This window comes from Chiloscyllium punctatum, unplaced genomic scaffold (assembly GCF_047496795.1).
Source record: "Chiloscyllium punctatum isolate Juve2018m unplaced genomic scaffold, sChiPun1.3 scaffold_81, whole genome shotgun sequence".
NCBI classification, from domain to species: domain Eukaryota; kingdom Metazoa; phylum Chordata; class Chondrichthyes; order Orectolobiformes; family Hemiscylliidae; genus Chiloscyllium; species Chiloscyllium punctatum.
The window spans coordinates 658,935-671,833 of NW_027309815.1; positions in this window are offsets into that span (position 1 = coordinate 658,935).

The window sequence follows — 12,899 nt, forward strand, 5'->3', positions numbered from 1 at the left end:
AGGGCCCGATGGCCTACTCCTGCTCCTAGTTTGTACGTTCTTATGTAATGGGTCAACATGAAATGGGAATTATATTTGACAAACTGACTGGTCGATGCATACAGAAAAGAAATGGATGCAATGCATTTAGATTTTCAGAAAGATCTTGATAAAGACTATGGCCGAGTGTGCAAACTCAAATGTTACGGCATTGGGACAAAAATATGAACATGATTTTAGAATTGGAGAACTGACACGAAACAGTGAACAGGAATAAAACAATCTGTTTTGAAGTTGAAGGATCATGGCCTGTCGTAGGGATTAGTGATTGTGACACAGCTATTCTCAATGCATACCATCATTTAGTTGAGGAAATCAAATGCAATATTTCTCAGTCTGCTGACAGCATGAAATGATGTCGGATTGTTAGTGGGTGAGGAGGATTTTAAAAAAAAAGCTCCAAGGTGATTGAGACAAGTGGAGTGAATGAGCAAATATGTGGCAGATGAAGATCAATGGGGGTGGATGTGATGGTGCGTACTTTGATAGGTACAATAGAACAGCAACCTATCATTTCAAAAGGCATTGTATGAAACATGTTGGTCTTTAAAGGGATTTATGTTCTTTCTTTTTTTTTCCCTGTTGCGCAGCCCTCCGAGGTCAGTGCAGGGTAGTGAGTTCTGAACCCAGAAGTCAATACTGGGAATGGCATTGGCACGCTGACCAGTGTACACAAAGCCACCAAGTGGGGAGCTGTGTAACATTTAAAAGGATCTGTATTTCCTTGTACACCAGTCACTGAAAGCAATATTGCAAGAGCAGAAAGCAGGCAGGAAGATAAATGGTGTGTTGACCTTAATTTCTAGGGGATTGACTGACAGAAGTAAGGGTGTCTTACTGCAGCTGTACAGGGCCTCGGTGAGAGCCCATCTCGAACATTGTGCAGTATTGTGTGTAGTTTGGTCTCCTTACCTAATAAGTGACAAACCTGACATTGAGGGAGTGCAGTGAAGGATGACCAGACTGATCTCTGGAATGACAGGCTTGTTGTGAGAGCAGAGTTTGGGGCGTTTGGGCCTGTGTTCAATGGGCTTCAGGAACATGAGTGGAGATCTCAGTGAAACATATAAAAGTCTGACAGTGTGAGACATATTGGAAGATGATAATTCCCCTGCCTGGGACGTCTAAAACAAGAGGCCACAGTATTAGCTACAAGCAGGCTACTCTGCATTGAGATGAGAATAAATGTCTTCACTCAGTGACTTGTGACTCTGGGAATTTCTCTCCCAGATAAACTGTGGAACACAAGGCACTGAATATGAATAAGGATTTCTCGACACGAAAGGGAGCGGGAGGCATCTGGAATATGGCTATCACAAGCTCTCAGACGTTAGGAAGGAGGCCTCTGCAGGGTCAACAGGAATGTGTTTCCCATTCCCTTTTCCGATACTGAGGCTGGTGCCAGGAATTCTGTCAGTTTTATCCTTACAAACTTCAGAGCAGTTTGATACAATTTTGTGTCCTACTTTGCCGTTTTCGAGACCATTGAAAAGTTTATCACATGCATGTGTGTATAGAGTATCGTTTAGGCCAGACTAGGAATGCATGGAATTCACCAGGCCAGAATTCACTTCCTGAATGTACATTGATGAAGCAAATTGGAGTTTGCAATTGGCATTGATTTCAGCATCATCGTTACTGATACCAGATTTTAGATCTCGATATGTTGTTAATTGCTATTAAATTCCATCAGTTGCCAGGGCATTAGCCTGGTCTGGATTAGTAATCCAGTGATATTTCCACAACAGCACCATCTCCCAGTCGGGACCTATTGGAAACCACACTGAGCTGGTTATTTCTGTGCGGTTTGACAGATCTGTCCAAAAGAATTTTTACAAGTTTAACTATCGTGATGTGACTGAGGGGGTGGCAAATGGTCAGATTGTAATTATTCTCCTCTTCGAGGACTGGACATAGTTGAGTAATTTTCCACATTGCCAAGAAGATGTCAGAGTTGGAGCTGGAAAGAAACAGCTTCCCCCAGGGACACGGTTGTTGTGCATCACAAGTCTTCACTCCTGTTGCAGGAATCGTGTCAGGTCCCTTTGCCCTTGTCGTATCTACTGTGTTCAGCTGTTTCTTCATGTCGCTTGAAGCAAATCGAATTGATTGAAGACTGGCATCTGTGATTCTGTGGGCATCATGGCGAGGGTGAGGTGGATTATCCACTCAACACGTCTGGCGGAGTATCTTGCCAAAAATACATCATTATCTTTTACACTGATGTACAGGACTGTTCCATTATTTAGGATGGCGATAATAGTGGAGCCCTCTCCTCCATGAAATTGTTTAACCGTCCATCACCATTTATGGCTAGATGTGACAGTACTGTTGGTTTGTTGGTGTTGGGATCATTACACCCTCTCTATCACATGTTATTGCTGCAGTTTGGAATGCAGACAGTTAGTTATGGTAGCTTTAACGGGTTGTCATCAGGTTTAGGTACACACGATTGGGACACTGGCACGTTCACCTATACATCAATGAACCATAGATCAACTTGGTTGGAATGATCGACTGAGGGATTATGCCAGGAAAAACATTACAGATTGTGCTTGAATTTAATTCTGTTTCTGCTGCTGCTGTGGTCTGCAGAACCACATCAATGTCAGGAATTCTCTATTTAAGAAAGTTTGGAGAGTTAGATCATTTAAAATATCTGCAGATGAGATTTGACTTGGAAATCAATTGAATGCAATGAAAGACTAGTGATGAAGGAGGAGTGAAAAAGTCATACACTCTTAGAATCATATAATATGCAAACAGACATTTTGGCTCAACTCGTCCATACTCACCTGGTTTCCTAAACTGAATGATTACTATTTTTCTTCTTTAGGCACACACCCCTCCAAACCTTTGGTATTCATGTACACATCCAATTGTCTTTCAAATGTTGTAACTGTACTCCCCAATGCTACTTCCTCTGAAAACTCGCTACCTTTTCACACCACGCTCTGTGAGAAACAACTGTCCCTTAGATCTCTTTTAAATGTCTTCTCTCTCACCTTAAACCTATCCTGTCTGGTTCTGGACACACCCACCCGGAGGAAATGTTCTTGTCTATTTATCCTATCCATGCCTCTCATGATGTAATAAAGGTCACCTCTCAGCCTCCAACGGAAAAGGAACAAAATCCCAGCCTATCCTTATATCTCAAAACCTGCCATCTCCGTCACATCATTTTAAATCCTTTTGTCCCCTTCTCAGTTTATAACATTCTTCCAATAGCAGGACAACAAGAATTGCTTCAAATGTGGCCTGACCATTCTCTTGTAGAGCCACAACATGATGTGCTAATTCCTATACTCAATGCACTGACCGATGGAAGTCAGCTTGCCTTATGCCTTATTCACTGTCCTGTCAATCTGCGACTCCACTTTCACGAACTATGTACCTGGACCCTGGATGTCTCTGTTTGACAACGCTCCCCAGCGCGATACCATTTTCTGAATAAATCCTACACTCGTTTGTCTAACAAAATGCAACATCTCGCATTTATCTGCATGAAGATCCATCAGCCAATCCTCAGCCCACTTGTCAAGTAGATCAAGATATCTTTGTTCCCTAAGATAGCCTTCTTCACTGTCCACCATAAGTCCAATTTTGGGGGTTTCATCTCCAAATTACTATCCACGGTTCCAATGTTCTCATCCAAACCATTTACAAAAACCATGAACAACAGCAGCCTGGTCCTTGTGGAACAACGCTGGACACAGGCCTCCAATTGGAACAGCAAATCTCTCCCAGCACCCTCTGTCTCCTACAGTCAAGTCAGTTTTGTATCTAATTGGATAGCTGTCCCTGATCTCCTGTGATCTAACCTTATTAAACAGACTACCATGTGGAACTTTGTTGGGCCTCACTAAGGTCCACGTAGACAACGCATGTTGCTTTACCTTCATCTATCTTCCTGGTCACCTCTTCAAAACCTCCAATCTAGTTTGTGAGACATGGATTCCCAGACATAAAGCCGTGCTGAATATCCCTAATCAGCCCTTGCCTTTCCAAATGCATGTAAATCCTGCCTCTCAGAATCTCCTACAAACACTTCTCCACCCTTGACATCAAACTCACTGGTATGTAGTTCCCTGGGTTTTCTTTGCAGCCAAATTACAAATAATGTAACAACATTAGCTGTCTTCTTGTCCTCCAGGACCTCAACCGTGGCTGTCAATGATAAGAAAGTCAAGAGAACTTCAGATTTCGTAAACCAGAAATTAAGACAGAAATGTGCTGGAAAAGCTCTGCAGGTCTGGCAGCATCTGTGCAGAGAAATCCGATTTAATATGTTACAACACGGGCGAAACCTTGCCCCCTCCCCCACTATCTCCACCACCCCACGCTAATTTAAACTTGAAACACAGAAAAGATTTAGCGCATGCTGTTATGTGTAAAAATTCGGAAGGTCAATAACCATCCTGAAGGTCACTATTTAAAGCAAAAATTAACACTTTTTAAAATAAGTCTAACAGGGAATAATTAACTAACAACTTTTTGCAACTCCTTTCTCTGACCCATCTTTTACTTACTCTTCTACAATACTGGTCCGATAATCCCCCCACCCCACCCCTCCCCCAATTAAGATATACCAAAACAATCAAATTTCAGAACCAGCCAGCTGTCGAATATTCTCTTTGTATCGTCCTCTGTCTTCGCTTCTTCTCCTTAGAGTTTCTGTGTCACAGGTCATTGATAAACAAAGGAGAGCTATTCTCCGGTCAGTCTGCCGATATTGGTGGTGTGGCAGTTCTCCCCTAACTGGTCAATTTTCTTTTCAGCTTTCTATCCCAAATCATCGGGTAATTTCCTTTTTTTATAATATTGCCAAATGCCAAATTTAAACTCGATTGTAGTTTAGCTTCTTGGGACATAATTTAAATGGATTGATCAAATTTGATTTTATTTTTTGTCTCATAGCAACGCAGGTACTGCAAGCTGCTGGACCACATGTTACATTGTAAATTTTCCAGAACTCACTGTGCTTGGAAATCCTTCAACTCTCTTAAAGGTACAATACCCTTTACACATTCATAACCCCTTCTCTCTCAAAAAAGAACAATCATAATGAAAATACGGTCTCATTTGTTTTTCTATTCTTTCAACACATTACCATAACATACAGATAACCTAAATCTAAGTTAACCTTAACTTCTTCCCCTTTACCTATATTTAACATTGGATAATTACAAATCTCGTTAAATCGTTATCAGTTAAATTTGTGGGAACGCATCTGAGATTACATACTTCCGACACGCTACGTGTACGATTTTTAAATTAAAAGTCTGTAACATAAGACTCCAATGAAATAGTCTTAAAAGCGTTCAAAGAATGTAAGCAGATTGGGCTCCGTGTACACAACCATCTACAACACTCTGTTTGTGAGTACACATTAAAATGTTATAAGGCTAGTACCAAACTCAATAGTCATTTCCCAATCGTGGAATATTTTCTCTGGTGGATGTTGAGCTTCTTTGAAAAGGACGATCCCATCTCATCACAGTGCAGCTCCAACTCCTATGTCACTCAAATTGACGGCAACTTTGAAATGTTTTCAAGCGTTGGTGTAGCTGAAACTGGTTTGGTGCTCAATATTTCTTTTTAATGGTCGAATGCCTCCTGGCATTGTTCTGTCATCCAATACTTTGTGTTTTTCTTCAGCAAGTCGGTTAACGGTGCCACTACACTGCTGACATTTGAAACAAACTTCCGACAGAATCCCGCTGACTCCGAAGGAGCGAAGCATCTTTTTCTTCGAGGTTGGCCATGGAAATTCCTCGGTTGTTTTGGTCTTTGCATTCCATGGGATCAACTTTCCATGACAGATATTTTGTCCCTAGAACATCATGTCTGCTTTCACAAATTGTGTTTTGTTTAATTTTATCAGCAGATTTGTTTCTCGTATTCATTCAAAAAGCTCTGCAAACTGTACCAAGTGATCTTTCCAGGACTTAGGGAAGATCACTACATTGTCTAAATGGACTGCACAGTTTGTTCGTGAGTCTTTGGAATTTGTTGGGTGTGTTCATCATTCCAAATGGCATCACTTTGAATTGATTAAGACCATTTGGTGTTACAATTCAGAAATTTATTTCACTGTCTCTGATAAAGGTACCTGCCAGAAACCACGTGATGTAACTGACTTGTCCAACTTTCTCGATTCAGTCCTCCAATGTTGGTATTGGATATAAGTCTGATTTTGTAACAGTGTCGATCTTACAATAATCCAAGCAAAATCATTGAGTCGCATCCGGTTTGGGAACTAAGATGATCGGCGAGCTCCACTCGCTCGGGCTTGGTTCAATGATGTCCTCATTGAGCATATCCTCCACCTCCTTCTGGACCTGTCTGGCTTTGAGGGATAATGCCGATATGGATTGTTTTATCGGAACAGCACTCTCTAGAACAACTTCATATACAATAGTCCCCACCATATGATTCTAACATATGTCCTCATATTGCAATAACAAACCTTTCAACTGTGTTCTATGATCCTGAGACAGATAGTTTACTAATCTACCCCACTGCTCAAGGAATTCTACGATTTTGACATATTTTGAGGCACATCAAAATCCACGACATTTGGATTTGATTCCTCACTCTGTGGGGGAGTAAATAACACCTGTTTCTCCAATTCTTTCTCTCCTCTATTTTTCAGTAGGGGACCTGCACACTCATTTATAAGTCACATGAAGTGGTCTTCAAATGTGGGAATTGGCAACAAAGCTGCTAGTTTCATTACTGCCTGTGGCCTACCTACCATTTGGCATGAATGACATGTACGCCAAACATTAACCACATCTTTGTGCATTCCAGGTCAATAAAAATGTTTTTGTCCCTGAGCCCGAGTCTTTCGTACCCCTAGGTGACCGCCTACAGGTAGTTCATATGCTACCTGTAAAACTTCCTGTCTCTATGCTAATAGCAACACAATCTGGTGCACCTCAGCACATTTCTCCTCTGCACTAACCTGATGTGGTCTCTATTTCTGTCTTAAGCTCTATCTTTCAGATAACAACTCTCATGTATATCCTCTGCCTCCTTTTCAGAGTACACTTCACATATATATCTTTTATCGTCTTTCTGTCTGTTGCAAGTCCCTTAGCCTTTCAGGACAAAACACCTCTGTCTGACCCACTGCCTGTTCAGGTTTTCCCTGCACCATTACGGCAAACAGGGTGTCCGTTAACTGAATCTCAACTCCTTCATCTTTGTCTATAGTTTGTCCTTCGTGCAGTGACTTATAATAGTGGGATATGGTGACTGCACAGCCTGGGAAAATACCAGGATATTTCCAATTTAACACTTCCGTTTCTTTGTCTTCCTTGGGCTTCTCCACAACAAGGGATGTCACTCCCAACTTGGACCCTGCTAAACCCTTCCCAAGAACAAACTGCATTCCTGCATGTGACAGTCTGTCAATCTTTCCCGCTATAACTTCCCCAGTCTTGATTAGGCACTCCAACCCGATCTTACATAGGGAAATGCTAAATTTCTGTACGTCTTTCCCATAAATTAATGCATTCCCGGGTAACAGATCAGAAAGACTTCAAATTCATTCATCTCTTCCTATTATCAACTGGTTAGATCATGTATCTCTAAAAATGATAACTTCTTGCTCTTCTACCCCTGTTATTTCTGAGTAAACTTTACTCACAGACGCAAACTCTTTAGAGAGATCAGGTACTAACTCTATACCCAGCCCCGTCTTGGCTGTGCACTTTCCTGCAGCTCTTCGATCTTGTTGGGGTTTCCTTTAAATCTTTCACTAATGCCACTGGCTTAGCTTCTTTTACCACATCTTTTCCCACAGTCCTTTTCTTAACAATCAGCACTGTGACCATACATTAACCTCCTTATGTCGGTGAAAACACCTTTTCCCAATGACCTTCGGAAACCACTGGCACTGTAATTTTCTGTGTCCCACTCCATTACAGTGAAAACACCTGAGGCCTTTCACCTCCTTTTCACTCTCTTGGGCAGCTTCTTTAACCTGTGGTAAACTCATATGTTCTACTCTTTCTTTTAAAGTGTAGCATCTCCCCTTCTCCCAAACTCTATTCCTCACAGGACAAAATTCTGGCTGGAAGCTTGTCTTATGCAGCAGCATGTATTCATCTATTAATTCTCCTTCCATTCTCAATTTCTGAACTTTCTTTTCCTCCACGTGAATTATTATCACCTCTGGAAGTGAGGTTTTAAACTCCAGCAGAATAATCTCCCTTCGAGCCTCACAAGTCTTATCTGTCTTTAAAGCCTTCAGCCATCTATCAAAATGCCAATGTTTAATTCTTTCGAACTCAACATAAGGCTGATCTTGTTCCTTCTTTATGTTTCCGAACTGCTATCTATATGCTTCCAGTACCAATTCGTAAGCACATAAAATATCTTGTTTCATGTCTTCATAATCTCTTGACCCCTCAACTGGCAGGGCAGCAAATACCTCACTAACTGTGCCTACCAGCTTAGCCTGAACTACCATTACCCATAAATCCTTTCACCACTCTACCTGCCTAGCCATTTTTTCAGATGAAATAAAGAAGGCTTCAACATCTTTCTCATCAAAATGTGGCAGAATCTTGACATAGTTGTATAAATCACTAATGTCCCTTTTACTCTCCAGCCTGTTCACTTGACTTTGCTTACAAAATCACAACTTCTCAAGTTCAAATTCACTCTCCATTTGCTCAGCTGAGAACCTTCTCCCCTCTTTTTAATCCCCTCTCTCTTCCCTCTTGCTTTCTCTTGCTTCTCTCTTTCTCTCTCCCTTTGTTTATCTTTAAAACTACATTTTCTTCTATTGTAATTCAAGTTTTTTCTAAATATCCTACACTTTTCTGTTTCTCTGGCACACCTTATTGTTTGAGTAATTTCCTGACAATTTCAGCTTTACTCTTGTTCTTGGTTACACCCAAAATCTAAATTCTTTGCTAATTCTAAATGTTTGGCCTTTATTTTTTCTTCTAAATGCCTTCCGCAAATGTGAGAATCATCTTAAAGCCCCAGAATCTCTTTAACATTTTTAAAGAGCCATTTCTCTCACTTTAAATTTAACCAACCACAAGTCACCGAAATTAAAAAAAGTGACTCATCGACTTTTTATTTAAAGCTCTCGGATAATAACGTGTCAATGATTAAATCTAATGTGCATTTTCATACCTCAAACACATTTAGCTCTGCCCAAATCTCAGACTGGATCTGTCTAAACTTGTTCAAATCGCAGACAAAAGGCCCCAAACTGTTATGACACAGAGAAAACCCCTCTCCTAATCTGAACCAGCCACAGAGAAAAAAGTGCACGTCATGCTGGAATCTGTTAACTTTCGAGAGGCAAAGATCCATTTACAGAGGTCACTACTTAAAGTAAAATTAACAGTTTTGTTATTTAAGTCCAACAGAGAATATTAAAATACACAACTATTTAGAACTCGTTTCGTTAAACCTATCTTTTACCTCCCACTCTACAATACTGGTCCAATGAAAGAAAACACCATGACTAAGATTTGAAAAGAATACAATCACGTTTCAAAACCAGTCAGCTTTGTCAATTCTCCTTTGCAGATTTTTCTCTGTAGATTTTTATCGCGGTTGGCTTTGATGTTCTGCTGTGCAAACATCTTACAGACAGGTACCTTTCAGAAAGCTCTTCAGCTAGCAGTCTATCTTTGTGGATGCGCTTGGCAGTTCTCTCCCTCAATGTATAAACTGTCCAGTTTTACACCTCAAAACATTGGATTATTTAATTGATTTTGATTTCATCAAATACATTATATTTCAAACTCCATTGGATTTCAGAGTGTTTGCATAGTTAAACTGATTGGCCGAATTTGAATTTCTTTTTGTACCATGACAACTCAGATTCATTATTTGTTTCACAGTCAAATGTTACATTTTAACTTTTTTTAGGACAATGTACACCGCTACAACTTCATATCAATATTGTTTGTCAGCCCGATGTAGTTTTCCGTGAATTTGATCACCTAAGTTCACATAATAGTTTTTTTCAAAATAAGACCCGCTTTCTCTCATCCTTCCTTTGTTTAAATCCTTCTTTCCAGTTATGATTCCAATTGCTTACAATGTTACTGGTATTCTTCGACAAAGTGATACATTGTGTGTGTTTTGTGAATAATCCTCTGTAATTGAAATGAGATGAACGAATGAGATGCAATCACATTCCCACATGAAGAAGTAAATGTGCAACTTTTCTGAGCTTTCTGATTTAAAAGAAAATGCAAAAATCTCCTTTATTCAGGATTGGGAAAGTGAACAAATGACGTTCACAGACAGAATAGGAGTAATTCAATAAAGCTTTACTGGGATCATTGAATGACCAAATATTTAGTTTTCTCCTGAGAGTTTAAATTCAGCTTTATTTCAAGTCTGAGTTGTGTATGTTTTTGTCAATATGCAAATTTCATCAGTGACAAAACCGCAAGTTGCTGGTAATGCTCAGTATTTCTGTTGTGAGAAAGCAATTTCAACAAAGGGTAAAAGAATGGGTCTCGGTTGCTTACTTTTTGCCAATAGTCTTCAGCGATGTGCTGGTTAGGTGCATTAGTCAGGGGCAAATTCAGAGTAATCGAGTAGGGGAATGGGTCAGAGTATGTTACACTTCAGAGGGTCAGCGTGGACGTGCTGTGTGAACTGGCCTGTTTTCCCACTGCAGTGATTCTATGATTCTATGAATTCTTCATACAAAGGGCGGTTGGTGCGAGGATCAGGGATGTCTCCGAGCATGTTCTGGGCATACTAAAGGGGGAGGGTGAACAGCCAGCGGTTGTGGTACACATCAATACGAATGACATCCTTAAGAGGACTGAAAGGTCCAGCAAAGAATGTTTAGGAACCATGACCTGAGTTTAAAAGCAGGATCTCCATGGTTGTGTGGGAAATAGAACCCACTGACTTCAATAACTTCAGTCTGAGACAAGATCTGAAGCAGCAGTATCGGTTATTATACTCTTGCAAGAGTGGTGCCTATAAGATAGGCACACCGAATTTAACAAGTGCACAACTTTTAGTACAATTCATTCCTCTTTTACTCCTCCCTCACTTATTCCATTGCTTCTCCCCTGTTTACATCTCCCACTTCTTTCAACACGGCTGTTTATCTCTTGCCTCATCCGGCCTTGTTCGTGTCAAAAATGCATGTCCTGCTTGGCTGTTTCACCACATCCCTCTATGGTCTATTGTTATATATCCTCCTTGAATGTCATCTGCTTCCTTCTTCGCTAAAGCAACATTTCCTTCCATTCTTTGCCCATACTGAGCCTTATGAACCCTTGATTGTGTTTATTTTTTATTTTTGCAGAAACGGGAAACAGATGCTTATAACTGTTTGTACAAGCATATCTCGCTTAACCTACACCACTCTTCCACTTTCATTTTTCAGCCTTGTGATTGTTGCAGATAACAACATGTATAATTACTCCTCACAATTCCCCCTTTCTATTTTTACATTCAATTGTTGTTTCTGCAATTTTTCCTTTAAGCATCGCCCCCAAAATTCACAAGCATCATTCCTGAGACTTCATCCATCTTGGTCTCACTCAGCCCCTCATTATTTAATAGAAAAAAGTCCTGCTGCCTGATTCCCTTTTAGGGGCATCTCTTTCATTAAGGCTGTCTCAATCAGTCTTTGGGTGAGCCCTCAAATACAGGGTATGATGCAACAGCCAATGGCTACTAATACCATGGCTACTACTATCAGGGAAGTAAGGATGGAAACCACCATTCCCTTCCATTTTCTAAACAATGATTGAAACCATCCCGTGAGAGATGTGTCTTCTCCTGAATTATCAGCAGTTCCTCTGTTAAGGTAGTCAATTCCCTTACGACCCGAGTAATTGAACCATCAGGTGCAGTGTTATTGGGAATGAAGGTAAAACAGCTTCCTCCGAACATCACACACACACACACGCGCGTGCGCACACACACACACACACACACACACACACACAGACACACACACACACACCCTTTTTCCACGAGGATCATATCAAGGGCCATTCTGTTTTCCCAAGCCATCCTACTTGTCACATCAAGCTGTTCTGATATTCCTTTAACATCACCTCTTGTATAATTTATAAATAGCTGTTGGTTAAAGAAAATGTAATTTATCCAATCTACATTTTTATTAACTGTCACCCACCAAAAGAGAGCTGACTCGGGGGGTGCTTTTAAGTCTTTCATCTCAAAGGAGGCAACATCATATATAGGGAGGTACAGTTCCTATCATTCCATGCAGTCTCATCCTGATACAGGGCTATCATACATTTCATGCTCTTCCTGTATCGCTTCCACCCGAGCGGAAAAGAAACCACCTGGGCCACTGGTATACCAGAGGCACTTGCACAGCAATTGGTCTTGTTCAGAATTTCTACAGTGTACTTTACCCATTCAATCCAGGCATTTGCATCCCCGTACCCAGTTTCTATTTCAGTGGTCTGTTTAAGTCCTTTACCTCTATAATTTTAACGACTTTAAAGTCATCGGGAGGGGTGAAAGGTTGTACCTTATTATCCAGTAATTCTGCCCGTTTTCCCTGTCCTACGCTCATTCGAAAACAACAGCACAAGAACTCATTCCCGTTAGTTTTCATTTCTATCTCAAAGGTTTCATTTAATTGTACCTGATAGGAGCCCCCCCCCCCCACCCGGCCACCCCAGAGTTGCTTCGTGCAATGTTTCATTATCGTTAAGTATATTGGGTTACACTGTATCGGGAGAATCAAAAGCTGGTCGGAAAGTGGCCCGGTGTACTGTGACGAGACCAGTATACCAAGTACCATCACCGAGGCCATTCCCATAGGACTTAAGATGTATCTCTGAGCTGCGGTACTGTCCCTGATTATCTACATC